The 10,585-nt window shown below is 40.9% G+C and overlaps 1 pseudogene; it reads left to right on the forward strand.

Annotated features, from left to right (window-relative positions):
• Positions 1-2,021: 2,021 nt before the first annotated feature.
• On the forward strand, positions 2,022-4,778 carry LOC149980077 (uncharacterized; annotated as a pseudogene).
• Positions 4,779-10,585: the final 5,807 nt, after the last annotated feature.

The following is a 10,585-nucleotide window of genomic DNA, read 5'->3' on the forward strand; positions in this document are numbered from 1 at the left end:
TTCAGGTTTCAAACATAAAGATATAAAACTGTATTTTTTTGTGAAGAATCAACAACAAGTGGGACACAATCATGAAGTGGAACGACATTATTCAGCCCCCTTAAGTTAATACTTTGTAGCGCCACCTTTTGCTGCGATTACAGCTGTAAGTCGCTTGGGGTATGTCTCTATCAGTTTTGCACATCGAGAGACTGACATTTTTTCCCATTCCTCCTTGCAAAACAGCACGAGCTCAGTGAGGTTGGATGGAGAGCATTTGTGAACAGCAGTTTTCAGTTCTTTCCACAGATTCTCGATTGGATTCAGGTCTGGACTTTGACTTGGCCATTCTAACACCTGGATATGTTTATTTTTGAACCATTCCATTGTAGATTTTGCTTTATGTTTTGGATCATTGTCTTGTTGGAAGACAAATCTCCGTCCCAGTCTCAGGTCTTTTGCAGACTCCATCAGGTTTTCTTCCAGAATGGTCCTGTATTTGGCTCCATCCATCTTCCCATCAATTTTAACCATCTTCCCTGTCCCTGCTGAAGAAAAGCAGGCCCAAACCATGATGCTGCCACCACCATGTTTGACAGTGGGGATGGTGTGTTCAGCTGTGTTGCTTTTACGCCAAACATAACGTTTTGCATTGTTGCCAAAAAGTTCAATTTTGTTTCATCTGACCAGAGCACCTTCTTCCACATGTTTGGTGTGTCTCCCAGTTGGCTTGTGGCAAACTTTAAACAACACTTTTTATGGATATCTTTAAGAAATGGCTTTCTTCTTGCCACTCTTCCATAAAGGCCAGATTTGTGCAATATACGACTGATTGTTGTCCTATGGACAGAGTCTCCCACCTCAGCTGTAGATCTCTGCAGTTCATCCAGAGTGATCATGGGCCTCTTGGCTGCATCTCTGATCAGTCTTCTCCTTGTATGAGCTGAAAGTTTAGAGGGACGGCCAGGTCTTGGTAGATTTGCAGTGGTCTGATACTCCTTCCATTTCAATATTATCGCTTGCACAGTGCTCCTTGGGATGTTTAAAGCTTGGGAAATCTTTTTGTATCCAAATCCGGCTTTAAACTTCTTCACAACAGTATCTCGGACCTGCCTGGTGTGTTCCTTGTTCTTCATGATGCTCTCTGCGCTTTTAACGGACCTCTGAGACTATCACAGTGCAGGTGCATTTATACGGAGACCTGATTACACACAGGTGGATTGTATTTATCATCATTAGTCATTTAGGTCAACATTAGATCATTCAGAGATCCTCACTGAACTTCTGGAGAGAGTTTGCTGCACTGAAAGTAAAGGGGCTGAATAATTTTGCACGCACAATTTTTCAGTTTTTGATTTGTTAAAAAAGTTTGAAATATCCAATAAATGTCGTTCCACTTCATGATTGTGTCCCACTTGTTGTTGATTCTTCACAAAAAAATACAGTTTTATATCTTTATGTTTGAAGCCTGAAATGTGGCAAAAGGTCGCAAAGTTCAAGGGGGCCGAATACTTTCGCAAGGCACTGTAGCAGTTAATAACTGCACGAACGGCCATTCGTTGAAAAAAACTTTGGTTAGATTGAGAGTGCTTTATTGCCAGAAATGTGCCCTAATGACTGACACCTTCGATTATTTTGCTTTGCAGTCTTTGGCGCCCTTTCTATTGACAATAGAAAATAAATAGAAAGGGCGCCAAAGACGGCGAAGCTAAATTATCGATGGTGTCAGTCATTGTCTACAATCTTAGCTAGGCAAGCAAAGATTAACTGCCTAAGATTTTCAATATGTGAGACAATTTAGCGTTAACGTTAGTTTAATTAGCTTGCACTATCTTTTGGTTTAAAGTAATTGACATCAATGTTAATGATATACTGGTAGTCTAATTTTGTTAGCTAACATTAGCTAGCTTGGTAAATCATTCCTGCATTAACTGGAAAGGGAAGACAGTATGCTAATGTCTCATAACGATATCAACCGGACACTTTGCGTCTATAAACTACGATTTAGTTGCTAATTACTTAACTATTTGCCATGTGGTTAAATGTGTTTTTCAGATGCTAATATAAGCACAGACATGCTGCCCAGCCTCTCTAAGGAGGATTTGCGTGATCTTTCTCGGGCCAGAACACTTCTTCAGAAGGAGAGCCATTTGGAGATTTACTCATGGCGAAAATGAGGTAATGTTAGATTTTGACATTTGGGAGACATTTAATCTAACCATGCAGTGTTTCCTCTTATCAAAGTAGCATTTCCTGGCCATCATTACAATACATGTATCTAAAGATGTAGTTGTTTTGGTGTTTGCTGTTAGGTTGTTGTTAGTGTGGTGTTATTTTTTATTTCTAATTACCATTGTGTAGACCAGGCACCTCTGGGACCTGTGGTTTCAGCCCCCGCTCCTCTTCCACCTTCCTGTCCCCTCCATCCCCCCACCCCTCTCCAAACCCAAGAGACCACCATGGTGCCACCAGAACCGTACAGCTTGTCAGCCCACAGTATGTCTTATACACAGACACAGAGTTGGAGCAATCAAGAAGCACCTTTTTTGAAAAACAGCATGATGGACAAGGAGACTATATCCTTTCCAAAGATCTTCGCTGTCGATGAATCAGGAATACAGTAACAAGCATGATTTCCATTAAGAGAGCAGCAGGGGATGACTTCCAGTATCCATGCAGCCGTGAACTCACTGTAATGGCGAAGCGTCTCATAGAGTACTACCCAATGCTGTGGGACAGATCTACAACCAGTGGAGCTGAGTGGGTAAATCACTACTCAGGTATTAAACACATGTTTCCAAACGCAGCACTGTTGGAACCTGGCAGCCAAAGTGCAAACATCTGACACTCAAAATAGGAGGGATGTGCTTCATCCAGATCAATCAGGGCAACATGTGTCTGCTTGTATCGTTTCATTTCTGGATTCGATTTTGTTTAATGTGATTTATATCACAAACCATTTGTTGTTTGTTAGGAATCTGTGAAGAAGCAGCTTTTGAAAAGGATTCAGAATGTGACAACCCCCAAAAAGAAGCAGGGAGCGACCCCTTCAAGAAAGAGGCCACGAAGCCTTAGATTTCAGAGCAGCCAGGAGATGTCCACTGATGAGACTGATGAATCCACCTCCTCAACCCTGATCTTGGAGAGATCCCCACAATCTAGATGCAGCACCCCAGAGGTTGAACAGTTGGGTGGTAAGTACACAAATTGAAATAGTGGATAGTGTTTCTGTATAAATGCGGGGGGGGGGTAGTACCAGCGGAATCACTGGTCTTAATTTCAGTCTACATTTTTAAATGTTAATTGGTTGGGTTTGTTATGTTTTCTGGCATCAGAAACTACTGAGAGGCTACAGAACCAGGCGAGACATTATAAAACTCTACAGGAGACAAAACCAAGGCCAGACCCAACCAGAAGGATGTTTCCCAGCTCCTGGACCTTGAATTCCAAGCAAGACGGGCCTACATCGACTGATGCTACTAAGGAGCAGGACAGGCCAACCAAGATACTTCAAGTGTATCCCTGCTTCAGAGAACTGGATCATGTAAGCAAATTTATTAATTTTAAGTAGGCCTATGCTTCTTTAGCCTGGTTAACACTAGACCGAATCTCAAATGAGATACGGTGTGGGAACTGAGCAGCGTGAGAAGCCATAGGGGTAAACTACTTCGTGCAAATGTAAAACAGTGAGCTCGCTAGAATTCGGTCTGGTAGTAACCAGGCTAATGCCTCCAGCTAGATAGACAGACAGAGTCTTACACTGTCTGTCTGTCTGTCTGTGTCAGGTTATTGATGAACTCCGGCGGATCCTCGATCGAGGGAACTCCCGCTTCATACCTGAACTGAAGACCCGCTGGGGGACCTTTTACAACAAGGCACAGTTTTATGGAGTGTTCAAAAAGGGCATGAAGCCACCGCTGCTGGACAAAGGTAATTACTGGCTCTGTTGACAATGGAGAATTTTATGAACGGATTAATTTTTGTTTAAATAACTGCAGTAAATCAAACTATTTTTGTTTTTAACAGTGAATCGCTCAATCGCCATGATGAAGGCTTTACCAGATATGTTCCCATCACCTGTGGCTCCACTGAAGAAGTTAGGACACGCAAGTGAAGCTATGCTTCACATCCTTGAGGTAAGAAACGTGTGCATGTATTATAATTTTCATTACTTAACCATAACCTACAAATAGTGTGAATTGTCTTTGTGGTCATATTTGTTTTTCTCTTTGTGTTTGTGTCAGTCTGCAGAAGACCTCAACACCTTTCTTCAGGCAAGACCACTCTTCAGCCCTGTCGTGATTGTCTGCGAAACCAACTGCGTACTGGCCATTGGAACCATGCCTGTGGTGAACTTCCTAAAAAAGGACATCTATGCCAGCGTGACGTATCTCATGGCGTGTTATTACGCCTTTCACCTCACATATCCCAAGTGCATTGCAACACTCTTCTCTGTGCTGCAGACACAAGTCCTCTCGGACGCCATCCATGACATGACATCTTCATATAAAAAGGCTATGGCCGAGTGGAAAAAGTTAATTACTGACTAGGGTTGCACAATACAATTTAAACATTTCCAGTCCCGATAACAGAACTGTGTATTGGCCCATCTGAGAACCGATCCGATAACCTTTAATAAATAGGCATGGCGTTTGTTGTTTATTATAAGAAGGTTTAAGCAATGTTCCCATTGGTCTTACATTTTCACCTTGACCACCAATGGCCTTTGTTGTTGTTTTTGCATATATTTACTAAACATATAGCCTTATTTTAAAATGATGGCACTAGCATTTGCTACATTAAAGCACATTTTCTGACATATTGAGAAAATGATTCTTAAATCTTTTCTTTGTATCCAGACAAATTACTTGTTTTTAGTCTGCACGCACAAGTTTTAAGATATCTGTGCGTTCTTTGATATATTTTTTACTTGTTTAAAAACATTTGGCAAGTCAAATTTTCCTGTTCTGTTGGCAAATAATTTTGCTTATTTTAAGTAATATTTCCCACATTTTATTGCTTTTTTTTTTCTTGTTTTTGAGAGCTGACTATTTGTAGTGTATTATTTGACCCTGCTGGTCATCTATGAACATTTGAACATCTTGGCCATGTTCTGTTATAGTCTCCACCCGGAACAGCCGGAAGAGGACTGGCCACCCCTCATAGCATGGTTCCTCTCTAGGTTTCTTCCTAGGTTCTGGCCTTTCTGGGAGGTTTTCCTTGCCACCGTGCTTCTACACCTGCATTGCTTGCTGTTTGGGGTTTTAGGCTGGGTTTCAGGACAGCACTTTGTGACATCAGCTGATGTAAGTAGGGCATTATAGATACATTTGATTGATTGATGTCTACTTCTGATAAGCCGCTCAGTAAAACAATCAAGCATCCCAGAAAAGTGCAAATAAATTGCCCACATTAACATGTGTTGCCTAAGAAACAAGGCACATGAAATCGTTAATAACCGATGACATTCAATACTGACTATCTCTGAAACTGACTTAGATAATACCTTTGATGATATAGCGGTAGCAATACATGGTTATAACGTCTACAGCAATGCTAACGGGGTTGTTGTTGCATATTCAGAGCAACATTCCAGTAAAGCTTAGAGAGGATCTCATGCCAAATACTGGTGAAGTAATATGGCTACAGTTCATCTGCCTCACATAAAGATGATGGGAAGCTGTTATAGACCACCAAGTGCTAATATGTGTGAAGTGCTTGATAATGTATGTGATTTCAACTGAGAAGAATATTTTCTGGGGAACCTAAGTATTGACTGGCTTTGATCAAGCTGCCCACTCAAGAAAAAGCTTCAAACTAAAGTGACTGCAACCTAGTTCCGGTTATCAGTCGAGCTACCGGGGTATTTACAAACAGCATAGGAATGAAATCTACATCCCTGTGAAGAACATTTGATGGTCTGTGGTGTGTAATCAAGAGCAACCAATCTCTGCACTTGACACATTTATGAAATTGTTTACTCCAGTTACTAAAATGCATACACCCATTAAGAAAATGACTGAAAAAATTGTTAAATCCCTGTGGATTGGTTGAGAGGGATGAGGCAAAAGGAATGGAGAATAAGTCTGGCTGCATAACCAATTGGCAAACCTACTGCAAATTGAGAAATAATGTGGCTAAACAGAACAAAAAGAAGAAGAAACTACTATGAAACAAAAATAAATGATATCAAGAATTATAGTAAAAATGCTTTGGAGCACCTTAAATTAAATTTTAGGCAAAAAGGAAAACTCAGCTCCTATCAGGTATCAAGGTAAGACGCAAGTACAGACTGTGAAGTAACAATGTTAATTGTAACAAGGGCAGACAAACAGGGCAAGGCAGGCAGGGGTCGATAATCCAGAGTAGGAGCAAACGTACAGGACAGCAGGCAGGCTCAGGGACAGGCAGAGTTCGGTAATCCAGAGGTGGAGCAAAGGTACAGGACGGCAGGCAGGGTCAGGACAGGCAAGGGTCAGAAACCAGGAGGACGAGAAAAAGAGGCTGGGAGAAGACAGGACCAACTGACACAGACAGTGTATAAATACCCAGAGGATAAGTGGGGAAGATGGGTGGAGACAAGCAGAAGGACAGCTCCAAGAGCACCTCCCAGCTGCCCACTGCACTGAGGCTAGGAAACACTGTCACCACCGATAAATAACTGAGAATTTCAATAAACATTTATCTATGGCTGACCATGTGTTCCACCTGGCTACCCCTAACCCGATCAACAACCCCCCACAGCAACTCGCCCAAGCCTCCCCATTTCTCCTTCACCCAAATCCAGATAGCTGATGTTCTGAAAAGAGCTGCAAAATCTGGACACTTTCTAAAAGAGTGAACCATAACCCGGCCAAAACATAGAAAAAATAACATAGAATGCCCACCCAAATCACACCCTAACCAAACCAAAATAGAGATATAAAAAGCTCTAAGGTCAGGGTGTGGCACCTACACTTCCAAGTATAACTGACCAAATTATGAAAGACAAGCATTATAATTTTTAAAGTGAGTGTGGAAGAGGTGAAAAAATTATTATGGTCTACCAACAATGAGAAGTCACCTGGATCTGACAACTTGAATGTAAAATTACTGAGGATGATTAGGAATGATATTTCCACTCCTATTTGCCATCTCATCAATCTTACAAAAACGTGTGTGCCAGGAAGGAAGCAAAAGTCATTACGCTACCCAAGAATAGTAAAGCACCCTTTACTGCCTCAAATAGTAGAACATATCAGCCTGTTACCAACACTTAGTAAACATTTGTAAAAAAAAAAAAAAAAAAACGGTGTTTGACCAGTTACAATGTTTTTTAACAGTAAATAAATTAACATATTTTCAGCACGCTTATAGTGAGGGAAATTCAACATGCACACCACTTAAACAAATGACTGATTTCAGTGTGGCTTGTGACATTATCGATCATAGTATACTGCTGGAAAAACGTATATATGTTTTGGCTTTACACCACCTTCTATAATGTGGATTGAGAATTACCTGTCTAACAGAACACAGAAGTTATTCTTTAATGGTAGCCTCTCCAACATTCCAAGTAGGGCATTCCCCAGGGCAGCTGTCTAGGCCCGTTACTAAAATAATGACCTGACTCTGAGTAAAGAATGTGTGTCTATGTATGCGGATGACTCAACACTACATACGCCAGCTACTACATTGACTGCAACACATAACAAAGAGCTGCAGTCAGTTTCAGAATGGGTGGCAAGAAAAAAGTTATTCCTAAATATTTCAAAAACTAATAGCATTGTATATGGGACAAATCATTCACTAAACCTCAACTAAATCTTGTAATGAATAATGTGGAAATGCTTGGAGTGACCCTGCTTGGAGTAACCCTGTGTTGTCTACTTTTACGGTCAAGACATATTGATGCAACAGTCGCTAAGATGGCTAGAGGCATGTCCATAATAAATAGCCGCTCTGCCTTCTTAACAACAATATCAGGCAAGTCCTACAGGCCCTAGTTTTGTCGCACCTGAACTACTGCCCAGTCGTGTGGTCAGTTTCCACCAAGAGGGACTTGGGAAAAGTACAACAACCCAGAACAGGGCAACACAACTCAATCAATCAATCAAATTTATTTCATATAGCCCTTCGTACATCAGCTGATATCTCAAAGTGCTGTACAGAAACCCAGCCTAAAACCCCAAACAGCAAGCAATGCAGGTGAAGAAGCACGGTGGCTAGGAAAAACTCCCTAGAAAGGCCAAAACCTAGGAAGAAACCTAGAGAGGAACCAGGCTATGTGGGGTGGCCAGTCCTCTTCTGGCTGTGCCGGGTGGAGATTATAACAAAACATGGTCAAGATGTTCAAATGTTCATAAATGACCAGCATGGTCGAATAATAATAAGGCAGAATAGTTGAAACTGGAGCAGCAGCACAGTCAGGTGGACTGGGGACAACTGGCCCTTAAATGTTCACGTAAAGCTAACATTAATAATCTCTCATAGTTCAAAGTAGAGGAGAGGTTGACTTCTTCACTACTTGGTTTTGTAAAAAGTATTGACATGTTGAATGCACTATTTTTGCTAACTTTCTATTAACATGTATTGTAGTGAGATAATTTCTTTCTTTCGGAATATGAATACAGCGTATGCCCACTTCACTTCATATAGTGAAGGGGCGGAAGGGTAGCCTAGTGGTTAGAGTGTTGGACTAGTAACCGGAAGGTTGCAAGTTCAAACCCCCGAGCTGACAAGGTACAAATCTGTTGTTCTGCCCCTGAACAGGCAGTTAACCCACTCCTAGGCCGTCATTGAAAATAAGAATTTGTTCTTAACTGACTTGCCTAGTAAAATAAAAATAGTGCACTTATCATAATTAAGTTGTAATCCAATTATCTAGATCCCATACGAGGCTGTGGAGGGATTGAAATTGTGGATTTAAAATAAATAACTTCTATTTTGTAGTTATTTTGTAATAACATTTCAAATAAATAACTTTTTACTGTTTCTAGGTGTTCTGTAATAATTACTATTTACAAAATTGCTGTTCAATTGTCAGGATTCTCATTGTGTTTTGTTTTGACAAAGGAATACTACTACTACTAACTACTAACCTCTCCTCTACTTTGAACTATGAGAGATTGACATGCATATTATTAATGTTAGCTCTACGTGAACATTTAAGGGCCAGTTGTGTTGCCCTGTTCTGGGTTGTTGTACTTTTCCCAAGTCCCTCTTGGTGGAAACTGGCCAGGTGAGAATATTTTAGCAACAAAAAACATGTCTCCTCTCACAGCTTCTCAGGAGAGCGCAACTGTCATATACCCAAAGCAGAGCATCTTGCGTCTTATAGGGGAAAAACATACCTTTTCGACACAGCTCCATAGAAGTCATTGATTAGAAGTTGAGGTCAAAAAACGTGATTGGGCCAATGTTGTCTAGTGTTTCATACTCAGGGTAAATTGGGCTTTTATAACTCTGAGTCATTTAAAAATATGAATAAGGCTACACATTGTATAAGTAGAGTTAATTCAACAGGAATCACAATCCTCATCCATCTAACAGAAAAATGAGAGTGCTCAACTGCAAAGGCAGTAACAATGAGACTGTCCAGTAAGCAATAATCATCTTGGGATAAGCATGATGCCTTTCTGCATCTCAAAGCTACTGTTCTCCTCCTCTCCATTTGTCACACAGGGTTTTAATAATCTGGTTAGACGCAGGAATAACATGCTTAAACAAAAGGGCCCCAACCCTACATAGGGGGAAAAAAAACATATTGGAATAACCCATACCAACCTGTCTCTCGTCACTGTCATGTCATTTGCATGACAATAACAGGGAGGCACAGTGGGGTTTGGGGGGGATTGTTTCTATGGCTACGCTACACCGTCTATAGGACAACAAAGAATTGTATGTGAAATTATCGCCTTTGATTTAGGAAAGTGAGCTCCTCTGTTCCACCACACTCTACTTCTGTGCCTTTAGATGTTTGCTGTGCCTATATACAGTACCAGTCAAAAGTTTGGACAGACCTACCAATTCAATGGTTTTTCTTTATTTTTACTATTTTCTACATTGTAGAATAAACTATGAAATAACACATATGTAGTGACCAAAAAGTTGTTAAACAAATCAAAATATATTTTTTAATTTGAGATTCTTCAGTGGCCACTCTTTGCCTTGATGACAGCTTTGCACACTGGGTATTCTCTCAACCAGCTTCACGAGGAATGCTTTTCCAACAGTCTTGAAGTAGTTTGCACATATACTGAGCACTTGTTGGCTGCTTTTTCTTCACTCTGCAGTCCAACTCATCCAAAATCATCTCAATTGGGTTGAGGTCGGGTGATTATGGAAGCCAGGTCATCTGATGCAGCACTCCATGATTCTACTTCTTGGTCAAATAGCCCTTACACAGCCTGGAGGTGTGTTTTTTGGGTCATTGTCCTGTTGAAAAACAAATGATAGTGCAAACCAGATGTGCAAACCAGATGGTGCAAACCAGATGGGATGGCGTATCGCTGCAGAATGCCGTGGTAGCCATGCTGGTTAATTGTGCCTTGAATTCTAAATAAATCACAGACAATGTTACCAGCAAAGCACCCCCCACCATCACACCTCTTTCTCCATGCTTCAT

Source organism: Oncorhynchus mykiss, chromosome 10 (genome assembly GCF_057628025.1).
Source record: "Oncorhynchus mykiss isolate SJ-2025 chromosome 10, ASM5762802v1, whole genome shotgun sequence".
In the NCBI taxonomy this organism is placed as follows: domain Eukaryota; kingdom Metazoa; phylum Chordata; class Actinopteri; order Salmoniformes; family Salmonidae; genus Oncorhynchus; species Oncorhynchus mykiss.